Here is a 17,710-nt window from a genome sequence, read left to right as displayed (position 1 = left end):
TGATTCTAACCAAAACAACTTTGTATGCATTGACTTTCTTTGTATGGCCAAGGAAAAGCACACTAACAGACACACTAACAGCTATACCAAAAGCTCAAAAAAACAATAATAAAAACATCCAACATTTTCTACACCCACACCAATGATTGATTTATTCACTTTGATTTCCGCACTTGGCCAGAATTAGTAATTAATTAAATATAAAACATTGCTGAGAAATAACAAAAGATTTTTCTTTCTGTCCGGAGTTTACGTTGATTTTATGATTTATTGCAATTTGAAATGTATTATTACAGACATACAATAAAGTGTATGTCAGCAAGCCTTTACTATCTTAAAAAATACTAAGATTCAAAGAAAACAGAATGTGAATATTGTATCAAATCAATCAGAATTCAGTCAAGAATATTTGAATCCATTTTCTCAGTTCCAGTTTTGTCATAAAGTTAGGCCTACCTTGTTTTGCCTTGGTATGCAAATTACATGATTTAGGGAGGGTCAGTATTTGTTATAAAACCGAATTCTCAGTGTCCTGCAGCTGCAGTGCAATTAAATATTTTGCTCATCATTTTACAGTTTTTGGGGTGATAATGGAAATGCTACTGCATGGAGTTCTGCTGTTGATTATTTCATGTGAGAAACTCTCAATTCTTCTCAATTAATGGTGCTGTTTTAAATTAAATTAACGTTCATTTTCCATGTTGTTCAGGTGTTAGTGGTCAGTCTTTGACCTCCTCAGATTCTGTGGTGAAAAGACCAGGAGAATCAGTCACTCTGTCCTGCAGTGTCTCTGGATTCTCAGTGAGCAGCTACTGGATGCACTGGATCCGTCAGAAACCAGGGAGAGGACTGGAGTGGGTTGGATGTATATATGGCTCAACTGTATATTATGCTCAGTCTCTACAGGGCCAGTTCTCCATCACCACAGACACCAGTAAAAACATGCTGTATTTAGAGGTGAAAAGCCTGAAGACTGAAGACACAGCTGTTTATTACTGTGCAAGAGATTCACAGTAAGACAAAAGACTGCAGGGCTAAACAAAAACTGTCATGATCACTGAAGCAATTACTGCAAATTTTCCCACATTTCAATACATTACTTGTTTAGAGATGTAGTTTAAAATATCTTAATATTTCTGTATAAACAGCTTCCCAAATAAATGAGAGTATGAGTCTCGGCTGGCAATTAAGTAAGGTCATAAAGATAATAGAGTCCAAGCTTGGAGGTTTGATCATTGATTACCCTTTTCCACCAGCGTGAACCGGGTGCTAGTTCAGAGCTAGAGCTATTGCCGGTTAGTGAGATACCAGCCTGGTCTCATTGTTAATACGTAGGTATTAATAAGTAAATTTCAAAGATAGAAAAAGTACTTTTTGTACGTTTGGATAGATGCTGAAACGTAGGCTATGGACGTATCTGCAACATTTAAACATATCATTATTACGATTTTACAGGTACAAAACGTTACAAATCTTTCATATCATAAATATATCTGTATAATTTCCCTTTTACCGTTTTATAGATAAATGTAAGATCCCTTAACCCTAATCCCAAACCTAAACATACCAATTTATAAACTGCGTAAAACGTATTAACCCATTTAAGCCCACCGGCAACTATAGTTGCCGCAGTGCATAGTTGTCATTTTCCTTTTGTAAGTATTTTTCTAGATGTTGTCCATGTTTTATTTCTCAATGACATGCAAGCAAACAACCAAATAAAGGATTTCAAGAAAAAAAAATAGGTATTCACTTCCTCCCTGTCACATGAGGCTGTCAACTTCCGAGCCCTACTTCTAGGAAGCATGGCGAAGGCAAAACCTCCAAAAGAAAGGTCATTTTCATGTTACTAATAAGCATTTTTTGTTGACATATATATATCTACATAATCATGAAGGTCTCTAGAATCATCCAAACAAAACAAATCTTACAAGAGATCTATAGTTTTTTGTATACTTAGTCAAAAGTCCAAGCGGCAACTATAGTTGCCGGTGGGCAAATGCCTTGTAAGTACATATATCATGGGAAAATGGGGTATACTGTGTTAATAGGTTAATAAATCAAGGTTATTGGTCTTGTTTAGTGCATAAACATAACTTAACACTTTAAATGACATCTCTACTGTTCATAAATTGCCTGTATGTACTGTTATTTTTGTTATTTGACTTTCTTTTTTTTTTGTTATATAGATATTTTGTTTCTTCATTCTATTTATTTGTATTTATTTATTTTCATTTAACTTTTTGATACATAATGCCCTGTTATGGCTGCACTTTGTTCTGCACTATGTTCCACAACGTTAACCCTTGTGCGCTGTTCGTTTGCGGTTTACAGTCAGGCTGTTTGGGGTCTGAGAGACCCCAGGCAACAAAATGTCATTTTGTAACAATATATATATATATATTAAACAAATGTAATTTTACTCAGTTTATTAATGTTTTTACTCCACAAAATGTTTAAAAAAGAAAGAAAAATTCTCCAAAATAAATTAAAAATAAATAAATAAATAATTAAATAAATAAATAATGTAAAATTCGCCTTATAAAATACCCACATTTCTTACTTTCATTCATGGGGATAACATGGATAATTTGACATGGTTTGGTGCAGGGGTGGGGAATGTTGGTCCTGGAGAGCCACTGTCCTGCAAAGTTTAGCTCCAACCCTGAAAAAAACTCAACCGATTGTAGCCTTAGTGATCCTGAAGACATTGATTAGCTGGTTCAGGTGTGTTTGATTAGGGTTGGAACTAAACTCTGCAGGACAGTGGCTCTCCAGGACCAACGTTCCCCACCCCTGGTTTAGTGTAAGATTTTTGCCCAAATTTTGGAAAATGCAGTTTTAAAAGTAAAAAAAAAAAAAAAAAAAAAAAACCTTTAACCAGTAGATGGCTGCAGAGCTCTAAAAGTACTAAAAGTTTCAAACTAAAAGACTTCTTTTCACAAGTTTTTCCAGTTAAATTCATATCTACATTTAATGAAATCACAATTATAACAATAAAAGTTACTTTTTGTCAAAGTTGAGCAGTTTTTGTTCTGAAAAAAAAAAAAAAAAAAATCAGTTTTTCAATAATGTTACATTATGATTAGAATTAAACCTGATCAGGATGTTACAAAAAGTGCCTAAACTTTGACAAAAAGTAACTTTTATTATTATAATTGTGATTTCATAATATGTAGATATGAATACAACTGGAAAAACTTAGTGAAAAGATGTCTTTCAGTTAGTCAAATAAGAAAATAGTTCTGCAGCCATCTACTGGTTAAAGTGATAATTTGTTACTTTTAAAACAGCATTTTCCAAAAGATGGGCAAAAATCTTACACTAAACCATGTCAAATTATCCAAATTATCCATGTTATCCCCATGAATGAAAGTCAGAAATGTGGGTCAAAAATACCCTGAATAGCGCACAGTGGATTTGTTGTTTGTTGTGTTTTCATATTCAAGAGATTATAAGCTAGATGCAGTTTTTTGGGGGTTTACATCAAATGTTCTTCGACTTTTATACATAATAAATTTGTTTATGAATAAAGATTGATATGTTGAAAGCAGTTATTTTGAGAAATGTTCTCCTCCTATTCATATTTTACATTGAGGGGGTGCATACAACATATTTGCCCACCGGCAACTATAGTTGCCGCACATTCAAATATGATTTTCAAGAAATAAAAAAAAAACATGGGGAAAATAAATGCAGAACATGTTCACATAGGACACTATTAACACAATTATATGCATGAAACCATTCAGAAAAATTTGGGCACAAATGGGTTAATGGACTGAGATGTGTAGGGAAATGGAGCTTTATTAACAATATAGCATTAAAATATAGGTCACTAATCCTACCATTACCATTAACCATTTCTTAAAACTAGAAGGTATGTAGTCCTGTTTAACACCATGTTGGCTAATCCTCTGAAACGAGTTTAATTTCTTAAATTAGCAAACTGCATTTAATAACTGCGACTGAAAACATCATTTTTAAGACAATTGAGTGCAATAGAGTCGAAACATTAATGCCACGACTTTAATATGCATAGTTCATACGTAAATAATTTACGTTTTTTTGTGCTGTCTATACATACATATTTTACGTTTTAGTGATGTAAATACATCAGTATTATACGTTTCTGTGTGTATAAAACGTAAGTAAATGTAAGTGTGGTAGAACTACACTTTACGTAAAAATACACACGTATTCTCATGAGATCACGTTGCAGCCACATAACCTGCAGTGAGTGTACTGAACAGTCACCATACATAAACATCTGCAAAATAAATCTGAAAATAATTGACAGATTCAACAATATTCAATCACAGTAAGATGAACACTAATCTTTATATCTCCATAAAGATAAAACTTTCAAGTGAATTACTGTAGTGGTAAATATCCTTTACAAAGTGCAAGATGAATCCAGTTAGGGTTGATTTTTTTGCAAATTAAAATGTGATGCTTTGTTTTCTCCAGACGTTTTGTGACGCCAGGCGACGTATTTTTTCGACGTCTTCCGCACGTCTAATGTTGACGTCTGTCCACAAAAGTTTGTTTGTGGAAAGAAGGAAGGAGACGGGGTCGGCTTGCGGATCGTGTGTTTTATTAGATAAGTCTTTTCCAAACAATAATCGCGCTCAGTGCGCTCTCTCACACACTCTTCAATAACTTTCTCCTCAAACAAAACAACGGCTTCTTTAGGCTTCTCCTCGTGAGACAACAGGCAGAGGCAGAGACACACACACACATTCTCCCGTCACAGAGATCGCTGAACCACACTCCCCCCCGCCACAACACACACACACACACACACACACACACACACACACACACACACACACACACACATACTTGTTTATATGCATTGTGGGGGTCACCTGTCAGAAATGCTACATAATGGGGACCACCCTTTCTAATAAACTTTAAGACATAAAAAAAATATTATGACAACTAATAAAATATCAGTTCAGAAAATGTCCTTTCAGATTACAAATATTTTGCTATAAAATTTTCAAACATGACACAGTGGCTACTTGTGGGGTCATTTCAGGTCTTGTGTAAATCTGAGGTCCGCCAATACACACAACTGGTTTTTAGTCATCGTGGGGATCAAACGTACACACACCAAACTAGTTTTTAGTCATCGTGGGGATCAAATGTACACACACACCAAACGTCTCGGGTTACGTATGTAACCCTCATTCCCTGAGTAGGGAACGAGACGCTGCATCGATACTCGATACTTTGGGGAATGCCTTCGGCATGAAGCGTCTGAAGTCTACTATACAACTATTCCAATCTGGATTGGTGCAACGTCATTACGTCACCCGTGAAGTCGCATGTGACGGTGATCCGGAAGCTATAAAACGGTCACAGGAACCAGGAAATGTTAGCTTCTAATTGGTCAAAGCAAGTTGTTCTCCGGGGCACGAAAAGTGTGGCCGAGGGATGCAGCATCTCGTTCCCTACTCAGGGAACGAGGGTTACATACATAACCCGAGACGTTCCCTTTCGTAAAGGGAACTCCCGCTGCATCGATACTCGATACTTTGGGGAACGAATACCCACGCCGCCACACTGAGAGAAAAAACGCCCTGGTATAAAGCATCTGGTACACTCACGGACGATAGAACGAGTAGAGGGCAGATCCAATCTAGCTTGTCATAAGATTTGGTGCAAGAAGGGGAGGTCTGGAGCCGGAGGCACGACTGACCTCATGGATGGGAGCCCCCAGACAGTAGAAAATATTAGATGAGAGGTGAAGGCAAAAGCGCACCTTGTACTTCAAATATGAGTGGTTTTAGATAACCAACTGTAGTCTGAATAAAGGGAATAGCTCCTAACCCTTGATGCATAACTAGATAGACTGACTCCCCTCAGCCTGAGGCCTAATGTAGGAACCTCAAAGGCTATGACCTTGACCATCCGACACATGCGATGGAGGATGGAATACCTGAAGAATCTTAGCTTTGCCTACAGGTACCTCAGTACCGGGCAACAATAACAATGAGTGGCTCCCACGCTAGCAAGTAAGAGGGGGCAGCACCACCGCTCTTCCAGGGAGTAAGACGAGCAGGAAGCAGACTCAATAGATTCTCCTATATATACTTATATATCTCAAATATATATTTGTATACCTCACCCACAGGACATGATGGGTGCCAGGGATAACCCATCAGCCTGATGCCAAAAGGCTGGATGAAAAGGATTCATCCTCCAATCTACAGGAACATGGAGTTTCAGTGGGAACACCCCTAGAGGCTTGCAGAGGGCACTGAGGCCGCCACAGAGGCCCTAAGCATGAACAGGAGATCCCGTTAGAGAGCGGGATGGAACGCCAGTACTGAAGCCAGTGGGCAGTAATAAACTGGGTTCAATGCCCTCCCTAACTTAATTGTTTAGTTCCTAGTAGAGTGGGGTTCTAGTATGGATGTCTGAAGAGGAGTTAAGGAACTTTTCTTCATATTGAGTCTCAACCCCAAGCACCTCAAATGACTCAAAACAACGTCTCGATGTTGAATCGCCAGTTCTTTCGACTGAGCTAAAATGAGCCAGTCATCTATATAATTCAAGATACGAATCCCCTGAAGTCTCAATGGAGCAAGGGAAGCGTCCATACATTTAGTGAAGGTACGAGGGGATAAGGATAGGCCGAAAGGAAGAACTCTGTATTGATAAGCTTTTCCCCCAAAAGCAAATCTAAGAAACTTCCTATGATGTGGGATGATGGAAATATGAAAATATGCATCCTTAAGATCTATCGTCACAAACCAATCCTCGGATCTGATTTGTTGAATGATCATAGGTATAGTTAACATTTTGAACTTAAATCTCCTCAAAGATTTATTCAATACCCTAAGATCTAAAATGGGACGCAGCCCACCATCCTTTTTTGGAACTATGAAGTACCGGCTGTAGAACCCGGAATCCCTCTGCTCTAAGGGCACATATTCTATGGCCTCCTTAGCTAGGAGAGTCTGAACTTCATCTTCCATCACCTGAGCCTGATCAGGAGATACCAGCGTATGAATAACACCACTAAATTTGGGTGGTCTAAACTGGAACTGGATTCTATATCCCTTCTCAACTGTACTCAGGACCCACTGAGATATATTTTGAAGACCTTTCCAGGTGTCTAAATAATCTACTAAGGGAATCAGTCTCTCAGGACTGACCTCAGGTGTTTCATTCACATTTCCAATTTCGTCTTTATTCTTATTTTCATTTTCGGTGACCTGAAGCAATCTTCTGGCAGGAACTAACCGAATCATTTTTTCTACAGGCCTCGTGAGAGGTAGTGAACGTTTCAAAACACTAGATTTCATAGGGACACTCTGTGTGATACATTCGCTAGAATTCGATGCGTCCCGAAGCGCATTTGACGGCGGGAAGCAACATCGATTTCCTGAGGGCTCCGCGGAGCGAAGTTTTAAAAAGCCCACGCGGAGGGGGATGCCCTCAGAGGCCTGAACATCCCGTCATGGCCTCTTAGTCGAAGCCTTCCTTGCCTGAATAACAGTCCTCAGATCTGTTTTCGGTTTGGAAGGCTTCGACTGAGGGTGTTGCCTCTGCCTCCAGGCCCCTTGGGGGGGAGCACGAGAGGCCACACTCTCCTTCTGCCTCAGCAGGTGTCAGGGGGCAGTCCCACGAGACCTGGAACGACGGCGGGGGATAAGATCCTTGAATGCGGCCAACTGTCGTTTCGCCTCCTGAAACCTATCGACGACATTGTTGACACCGTCGCCGAAAAGGCCAGAAGGCGAAACCGGGGCATCGAGGAGACAAGCCCTGTCCTTGTCCCCGATGCCCGACAGATTCAGCCACAAGTGTCTCTCCGTGGCTACCAGTGCTGCCATGGAGCGGCCGATGGCACGGGCCGTCTCCTTGGTAGCACGGAGAGACAAGTCGACCACTCGACGCATCTCGCGGATGTCGTCGAAGGCAACCTCCCCGCTGTCGTCCACCTCTTTGAGGAGGTCGGCCTGGTATGCCTGCAACAGCCCCATCGTATGCAGACAACTACCAGCCCGACCTGCCACCATATATGCCTTCCCAACCAAGGGCGATGTTGTACGGCAGGGCTTGGTGGAAAACGCCGGAGCCCGCAGGGATGACGCAACGTCAGGGGAGAGGTGCGATGCAAACGACTCTTCAACCCTGGGCATCATCCCATAGCCCTCCTCCCTTGCACCCAATATATTAGAATATAAATGAACATTGGGGCCAGATATTCTCGAGGAGAAGGGCTTGTTCCACGATCTCGACACCTCGGTGTGGAGATCGGGAAAAAATGGCAGACTCCGACGTAGAGGTTGTGACCGAGACTGCAGGAAGCGCTCATCGAGTTTGCTTTTTACAGTCGCTTCCTGCATCTCAGGAGGCCAGTCGATCTTTAATTTTTCCACCGCTCTGGTCACAACCTCTAGCAGCTCGTCAAAGGCGGGTGAATGGGGTGGCGAATTTTCACATTCCCCTGCCTCGATGCTCATAACATCTAGCTCCTCGGAACCAGATAGTTCGAGCATCGGTTCCACTACCGGGGCTGTTTTTTCTCGGCCATAATATCTTTTTATATATATTCACGGGACAAACAACACCAAATAAGACTGACAAGTTGTACATAGAGCGCTTGCTGAAGACCAGAAGCTAACATTTCCTGGTTTCTGTGACCGTTTTATAGCTTCCGGATCACTGTCACATGCGACGTCACGGGTGACGTAATGACGTTGCACCAATCCAGATTGGAATAGTTGTATAGTAGACTTCAGACGCTTCATGCCGAAGGCATTCCCCAAAGTATCGAGTATCGATGCAGCGGGAGTTCCCTTTACGAAAGGGAACTAGTTTTTAGTCATCGTGGGGATCAAATGCACACACACACCAAACTAGTTTTTAGTCATCGTGGGGATCAAATGCACACACACACCAAACTAGTTTTTAGTCATCGTGGGGATCAAATGCACACACACACCAAACTAGTTTTTAGTCATCGTGGGGATCAAATGCACACACACACCAAACTAGTTTTTAGTCATCGTGGGGATCAAATGCACACACACACCAAACTAGTTTTTAGTCATCGTGGGGATCAAATGCACACACACACCAAACTAGTTTTTAGTCATCGTGGGGATCAAATGTACACACACCAAACTAGTTTTTAGTCATCGTGGGGATCAAATGCACACACACACCAAACTAGTTTTTAGTCATCGTGGGGATCAAATGCACTCACACACCAAACTAGTTTTTAGTCATCGTGGGGATCAAATGTACACACACCAAACTAGTTTTTAGTCATCGTGGGGATCAAATGCACACACACACCAAACTAGTTTTTAGTCATCGTGGGGATCAAATGCACTCACACACCAAACTAGTTTTTAGTCATCGTGGGGATCAAATGCACACACACCAAACTAGTTTTTAGTCATCGTGGGGATCAAATGCACACACACCCCAAACTAGTTTTAGGTCATCGTGGGGATCAAATGTACACACACCCCAAACTAGTTTTAGGTCATCGTGGGGATCAAATGTACTGTACATAGCTACTTGTATCCTTGTATCAACTAATTTTGAGAAACTAGCACAATTTTTAAAAGGCACTTTTTAAAAAGCAGTGTAAAAAGAGAATCTACTTTTTTGAGCTCTTTATTTATAGAAAGCAACATTAAATGTTTTTACTTCTAAAAAAGTATAACCTACATACACACAAACATACGTACATATATGTAGACATGTACATGTGTGTATAAATAATTATTTGTGACATGTAATGTTAACATTTTCCAAACTTGCATCAAATGTCTGTCAACAAATAGATCTACCATAAGACTATTCCATGCTCATGTTCATATTAATTAATAAAACCCTTGACAAACACTCTAAACAGTTTCTCAAAACGTATCGTCAATAAGTAAAGAAACTTCAGCATGAAACTTTTGCATGCCTGCGTGTATAGTAAACATTTGGCATTTAAAAAAAACAATTATGAAAACTTGCTAAAAAAACAAAACAAATCATTAACTGCAGTATAAAAGTTATTTGAAACACTTTAAAAACTTTTGAAAAGAACTGAATCAACAAATCCATACAGGCAAGATTAAGATATAACCTGGTGACTAATACTCAACATGGTGTCAATATTAGTGTATGGAAGTAAAATAATGACAAATGTTTTTGAAACTAAAAAGCTTGTTGAATTGCACTACTCGAAAAAATATGCATTGCATTAACCCTGCTTGCATTTTAATGCATTGTATTTTCAGGCCTTGCATTTTTATGGGCTAAAATTTGACATGGTTGTATATTTAAGCTGTGAATATTTCAATGCAAAACATTTCACACACGTTTTCATTATTAAAAATTCAATAATCCATATTCACTTTTCAGATTTCACTTCCAAAATGTTCATTCTGTTTAAAAATACAACCTATAATATTCGACCGGCAATTTTCGGTCCATTTTATTTCGCTTCCACAAATTCAGAAATAAAATCCCATCCTATCTACTTTCTAAATGCATGTTATGGATCTTATTATGAACAATTCATCCCTTTTTTTTTACCTCATAATCTGGACTGAGAGGAAATAATAAACTGCAGACATATGCAGACTTCTCCATGTTGCTACTTCTGTTGAATCGTGACGCGATAGTTGTTTATGACTTCCTGATGACAACCCCTGTACACCCCGCACAACAGGCGGCTTGGGCGGACCCCAATCGACTGTCCTGATAAACTCTACGCAGAGCTCGGTTATCGCAACCAACCTGGGTTTCCTAACCGATGGGATCTAAAGCGACTATAATATCAGGCTTGATGACCGTATCAGCGCAAACTTTCTGGATTTCTGAAATGGCTACGCAAAGGCTGATGGAGAGTAACCAAGATGTCGGTAACATCGATTTTGAACTTCGAATAATGATTGTATGGGGGATACCAATAGTGTAACAAATCTAAAAAATGAGATGGGTGCCGTAAGAGGCCTGACAAATTCATGGCCTGATTTGACTAGCGTGTGTATCAACAACAAAGAGCAAATCTGTGTAATCCTCAGAAAAGTTCTGGACGTGATTTCTGATTGTAGCGATGAGTTTGGAGTTACTGAAGTACTCAGATGTATGTGTGGCATTGGTTTAAAAAATTGCTGATGATATCTCCATCAATTATGCCCTAGAACGAAACATGATAGTTTGCAGAGATTTTCTATTCTGAAGGCTGAATCACTTAACCTGTTACTCTGAGCTGTGAATGTAATTCCACCACACAGTTCATGGAGACACAATGCTTTCTGATATTCTTTCATACATGCTAATGAATAATACATGAGATAAAAAGAATCATGTCAAAGTTATGAAATACTAAAGGAACATGCCCCTTTCATCGTCTTAATGATGCTGTGAACTGAAACCATGTCACGCAGTTCGCCAACAAAACCCAGCCATGGTATATTAAAGGGCACCTATTATGACTCTTTTCACAAGATGTAAAATAAGTCTCTGATGTCCCCAGAGTATGTATGTGAAGTTTTAGCTCAAAATACCCAACAGATCATTTTTTACAGCATGTTTAAATTGTCATTTTTTGGGGCTCAGAAAAACGTGCTGTTTTAGTGTGTATCCCTTTAAATGCAAATTAACTGCTGCTGCCGGCCCAGGGGGCGGAGCCTCACGAGCTCACGCTCAGAAGAACCAGAAGGACAATCTCAACAGAAACTCTCAGTTGCGGTGTTCATTTTGACTCGGGAGTCGGACAATAATGCCCACAGAGCCAGAGAACATATGCTGTATAGAGATAGAACAGGTATAGTTTAGTTTAATTATGGTTATAATTTATTTGTCATCTGCTTTTATCCACTATTAATACAAGCCTGCTGTAGCAAACCCCGTCCGAATGATGACCAAAATATACTGTGATGAGTTCAGTGAAGTTTATTGTACATCACACAAAAGATGAGCATTAGTTTTATCACAGTAAGAGCTGAATAAACACAGTATAAGAAGTGAGCATTAAAGTCTTATCCATAAACTCTCTCTCTCTCCCTTTCCTTATCATCAACATATACAGCGAAGTACACAAAACACTCATTACAACTAACAGTAAACAAATATATACACACCTTCTCAGTGGGTGCTAAATAAACTGGTAAACCTTATATCCGTAAAATGACTCGATGAGCTGTCATAAAGAGCGCGCTCTCACTTTCATTTCTGACGTGGTCAGTAACGTTAGGCCTGTCGCTCTAAAGACCGTAAGCTGGATCACGAACAGTACAGATCCATCCTCGAGTAACAACGAGAGTAAATGAAGACTGCTATGTTCATTCTTACATCCAACAACATCACACCTCAATCGCTTAGGAGACATTCTTGTCTACAGCGGCTCAAGCGTCGAACAATGGCGGACTTTGTGTCCAGTTCACTCAAACTGAAGTGTCAATCAAGGAGTCGTGGGAGGGGCCTGTGCAATTCTACGTCACATTGCGCCGAATCTTAGAACAGCTCATTCTGAGACAGTGCTTATGATTTATTGAGATTGTAAAAAAAACACTGGGTGGATTTTTATCATTCTAGGGTGGTTTTGCTCACACAGTGCCAACACACATTTATGTTCAAACACCATGTAAAAGTGAATTTTGCATAATAGGTGCCCTTTAATACCAAATCCCCTCTGCACATCTGTTAGTGGCGATCTAACGGTGCGCCCTAAGTGCACCTCCTGCAGTCGCTCTCCATGTTTTTTACATGCTATAGATTAAAACCAGCTCCCAGTGAACTACATCCTATGTGAGGAGACGCAGGATCATTCATATGGCACCACACAAGTAACACTCACGAGAAAAATCTCCTCAAACTTACATATTTGCGCTTAAATTATTAAATTAGATTAAATGATATGAGAGTGAGTAAATGATGACAGAATGTTATTTTTTTTGGTGAACTATCCCTTTAATATTCACACATGGTGGAACTGTCTCCAATACTCAATGCAAATTCTCCAGTATATATAAACCCAGCCCATCCTTGGCTGTGAATATTTCTTGTGCTCCCACAAAGCAGAGAAGAACCACCACTCATAAAATCATGTTTTATCTGTCTGTACTCCTAATGTCTGTCATGCCTTGTGAGTAAAATTCTTCAAGGTTTTTAGAGCAGCATTAAACTGTTCAACATTGATACAACCATAATAACCACAAAAAGTCCATTTTCAATCTTTTACCATTTCCTGTAAAGTATCAGGACAGGTTATGCTCTCAGTGATGGCTCCAAGGCACCTTCCTGGATCAGACAAGCTCAGGGGAAGATCCTCGAGTTCATTGGCATGATCCATGCTGGTGGTAGAATAGACTACAAGGACTCACTGAAAAATAAGTTCACCATCTCCAGAGACACATCTACAAGCACAGTATATCTTAAAGGACAAAATCTGCTATTTGAGGACACGGCTGTGTATTATTGTGTTCGGTATACAGGCACTGTGATGAATACCAGTTTAATGCTCGTGCAGTCACTTAACACTTAACATGCATGACTAGATTGGAAGTTGAATGCCATGGTAAGACCTTAATCATCAGACACATTAAGAACTCTTTATCATTACTATTGAAAACAAACTGTGGAAATAATTGTTTTAATTATTTAAATAAAATCATTTCTTTATTATTAAAAAAGAAAAACAAAATTATTACACACACACACACACACACACACACATATTTGAATATGACACCTGTGATATAAATATTTGATGTAATGGATATTTTCAACATTAAATGTAGAGAAACGCAGACTAAGGATGCTCAGGTCAAAGGCCATTGTCAGATACAGCCAAGTAGTAAGGCACAAGGACACAGGATTTCCAAAAAAAATGGGGTTTATTTACCCAAAAATAAGAAAAGGTCCCAATTAAGGGATACAAAATAAATCAACTTGTTCTAGCAAAACATCTAGCTAGACTTAAACTAAAGTAAATAAACCAAGTTTTAACTCAATATAACGAAAACTAAGGAGAACTGAACAGAACAAAATTACCCCCCAAATGAGGCAACAAACAGGTATTTATCACAGACGGTGAGCTCACTTAAACAAGACAGGGGAAGCATACAATCAACAATTTATAAATCAACAAATTAGTTACAAGTTAACCAATCAAAGTAAATAGAGTAACAAACAAACCAATATAAGAATACAAAACAACAAATGTTAATAATAGAAATAAATTGGAACCAATCAAAAATATAATTTCATATTCTTCACCCGCCCCCCCCCATGACGTAGCATCCAGTTGGTATCGCCAAGCGGAACGCTCAGACCATAAATATTTACTGCCGCACGCGCCTCGGCCTTTTGTCAGTCCAGACCGCGATGACGGAAAGACGCACACCTGCAGCCAACACCATTCATCCAACCTCCATGCCACGGTAACTTAAACTTAAATAGAAACAAGGATAAGGAAACAGACATAGTACAACGCAAGCCAGTAAGTGTGCACTCCAAACCAACGAACGAAGTACTAACATGTATAAATAAAGCTTTGCAAATTTGTCAAACCAAATCTGTGTAGTGATTTTATTATACATGAACCTTAAATCCTATACTATACTAAACTCAAATATAAATGAATGATAAAGAGGAAGAAAATAACTATCAGTATGTGAATGAATGTATGTATCGTAAATGAATGCGTGTCTGTTACCCTTATCAATGTGTGGCCACAGGTTCGGCCATCACAGCCATGAATAAACCCAGCGCGGATGCCAAACTGGAACTGGATGAAGAGAACTCCAAACGATCTCCAGAAGTCTGGAAACACAGACGAGATCGAGAAAATAACTCCATAAGGAAACTCAGGCACCGGAACTGGGTAAGAGAGCACATATATACTTAACCAAAAAGTGCTTAACACAGTAGAACTAACAGTCATATGACTAGCTCAGATCATTACAAAGCAATCACCAGAACAAATCACAGTGAAGAAGACTTGAGTGACATTGATTTTTATTCAGCTGTATGATATAAATGTACATGTATCTTTCTATTCAGGAGACTCACTTGGTTGTTGTGACCAGTGATCTCCCGGCCGTCTTCATTTCTACAAAGAGCAACATGGGAGTCGTGTCAGGTATTTGCTGCACAGCTGAGAAACAGATTCTACGCTCAAAAGAAAACAAAAGAACATCAAAGTGTGATTGAGGTATAGTAGCTTCATCGACGTGACGCCGTCACCTTACTTCAGGGAAGTATTGTATTGTATTGTATTTTTAACAACTGCAAGTTGTTTAAATTGTCCGTGGTAAAGAAGTTCGTATTAAGTATTTCCACGACACACCAAACCATGTTAATTATTAATTTATTTGTTTTTAATTTAAAATCATTTAAAGATACCAGAATAATACTATACACATCAAACAACTAAATAAATAAACAAATAAATATTAGAGTTCGAAATACAAAGATTTGAGTTCATTACTCTTTATGCCTTGTATGGATCCATTATATATATCTGATTCAGTAATATTCAGTAACCCTTATTCAAATTCAGTACATCCCAAACTGTATATTTAATTAGATTATGCAAATAATCCTTCATCTTCCTCTTGAACCTTCATAATAAGTTCTGTATCCCTGTACAGCACGAAAATTCAGTACAACAATATGGAGCATAACGTTTTGGGATTTACATTACTGTTACTGGCTTCTCGATGTATGATTCCAGTCTTTAATGCTCATAATGCTTTATTTTTATCTGAATTTACACACATTTATCATGTTTTATTTTGCAGAGAGACACAGTGACTGAAATGACTGCAGCACTGTGCACAAAAACTGCCAAGACAGTATAATGAGATATTTTCACATTTAACAATGATTGATGAGTTAGAAAACAGCATTTCTGGAGATTTTATTATTTGAATAAGAACATTTTTTAATAAAGCTTAAGTTATTCTGTTGTTTGGTGATGTTTTTAACATTAGAAAAGCAAATAGGTCTCTAGAGTCTGTCTTAACAACAGAACATTGCAGAGGCTAAAGACACAGCTGTAGTAAAGGGACTCTGCCCATTCCTAAAACAGTCCTGTACCCACTCTCACCAGGACACGTCACTGTTTATCTGTTTGAAGAAACTCAGATCAAGTTACATGCACGTGCCAGCTGTAACGAAGTAAAAAAATGGGTAACACTTTAGAATACTGTATCTTACTTACTGCATAACTAATAAGGAATTATTGAAGAACTAATAGGTAATTTTTCATTAACTACTTCTTCACTACTGTTAACTACTAAGGAAGATGTGAGTATGTAATAGTATGTAATAGATGTATGAACTAATGAGTATGTAATAGAATTTTATGATTGTGTTAAGTAACAGTTAGTTAATCAATAACTAATGAATTATGTCATATCTCCTTAAGAACTACTGTACTATTAATTATCTACTAATTAAGGTTCAAGAAAAATAACTAAGAAGTAACTAAACTACATACAAAACTACATTGAGTTGTGACCTTCCTTATTTACTAATGTTATTAATAGAAGAAAATACAATTTTAACAAATGCATATAAATGTTAAAGAGGTTTTGGCCTATGTGGTTTTGTGAGTGTTTTTCTGTAAGAAATAAACTTCAGAAAGGAACCCCACTCAAGTGCCTTGCCTTAACTAACCTCAGATTAGTTTTTATATTGTATATACAGTACTGTGTGTCTGTATTGCTCAGCATAGAATGCCATTGAGTAAATTCATGTGTTTGAGGCAACGACTGAGGGAAACTGAACATGTAGGGAACTTATTAGTAATTAATAAATAATTGTTAGATAATTCTTCAGGAATTACTTAGAACCTGAAACAGTATTCTAAAGTGAAAATATAGGAAACCCATTAGTAATTAATAAAGAATTACCAAATAATTATCCAGGAATTAGCCTACTTATAACCTGAAACAGGATTCTAAATGTGAAAATATAGGGAACTTATTAGTAATTAATAAATAATTATTAGATAATTCTTGAGTAATTACTTAGAACCTGAAACAGTATTCTAAAGTGAAAATATAGGGAACCCATTAGTAATTAATGAAGAATTACCAAATAATTATCCAGGAATTAGCCTACTTATAACCTGAAACAGGATTCTAAATATGAAAATATAGGGAACCTATTAGTAATTAATAAATAATTATTAGATCATTCTTCAGGAATTACTTAGAACCTGAAACAGTATTCTAAAGTGAAAATATAGGGAACCCATTAGTAATTAATAAAGAATTACCACATACTTCCCACTCAAATCAAACTTACTGTTAAAAAAACAAACACTATTAACGTAATCATCTTAACCTTTGCAAAATACATGACAATGACTCGTTTAGGGTACATGATATCTTCCTTTATTTCAGATAAGGCCATTTCTTAATACAGCTTATTTTATTTTGTTTTTGTCACGGTTAATCGATCCGTGTGTTCATTTTGCGTATCTGAAAACTCAGTTCATTTTGCGTATCTGAAAACTCAGTTCATTTTGCGTATCTGAAAACTCTTGGAACTCAAATAAAAACTATTCCAAGTGTAATCACCCGTCTCTGTTCTCCCGTTTCCACGGTAAAAGTGCTGGATCTCTTGCGGGAGCTGGGCTCGTGTTTGGCGGGGAAACTGCTAACTTCAGACCGCCGCCGAAAGATGCTGTGACTCCATAACCTGCCCATAAACAAACAGTGCA

This window comes from Abramis brama (assembly GCF_963993115.1).
Source record: "Abramis brama genome assembly, chromosome: 1".
Lineage (NCBI taxonomy): Eukaryota > Metazoa > Chordata > Actinopteri > Cypriniformes > Leuciscidae > Abramis > Abramis brama.
Note: the sequence above shows the minus strand (reverse complement) of the source record.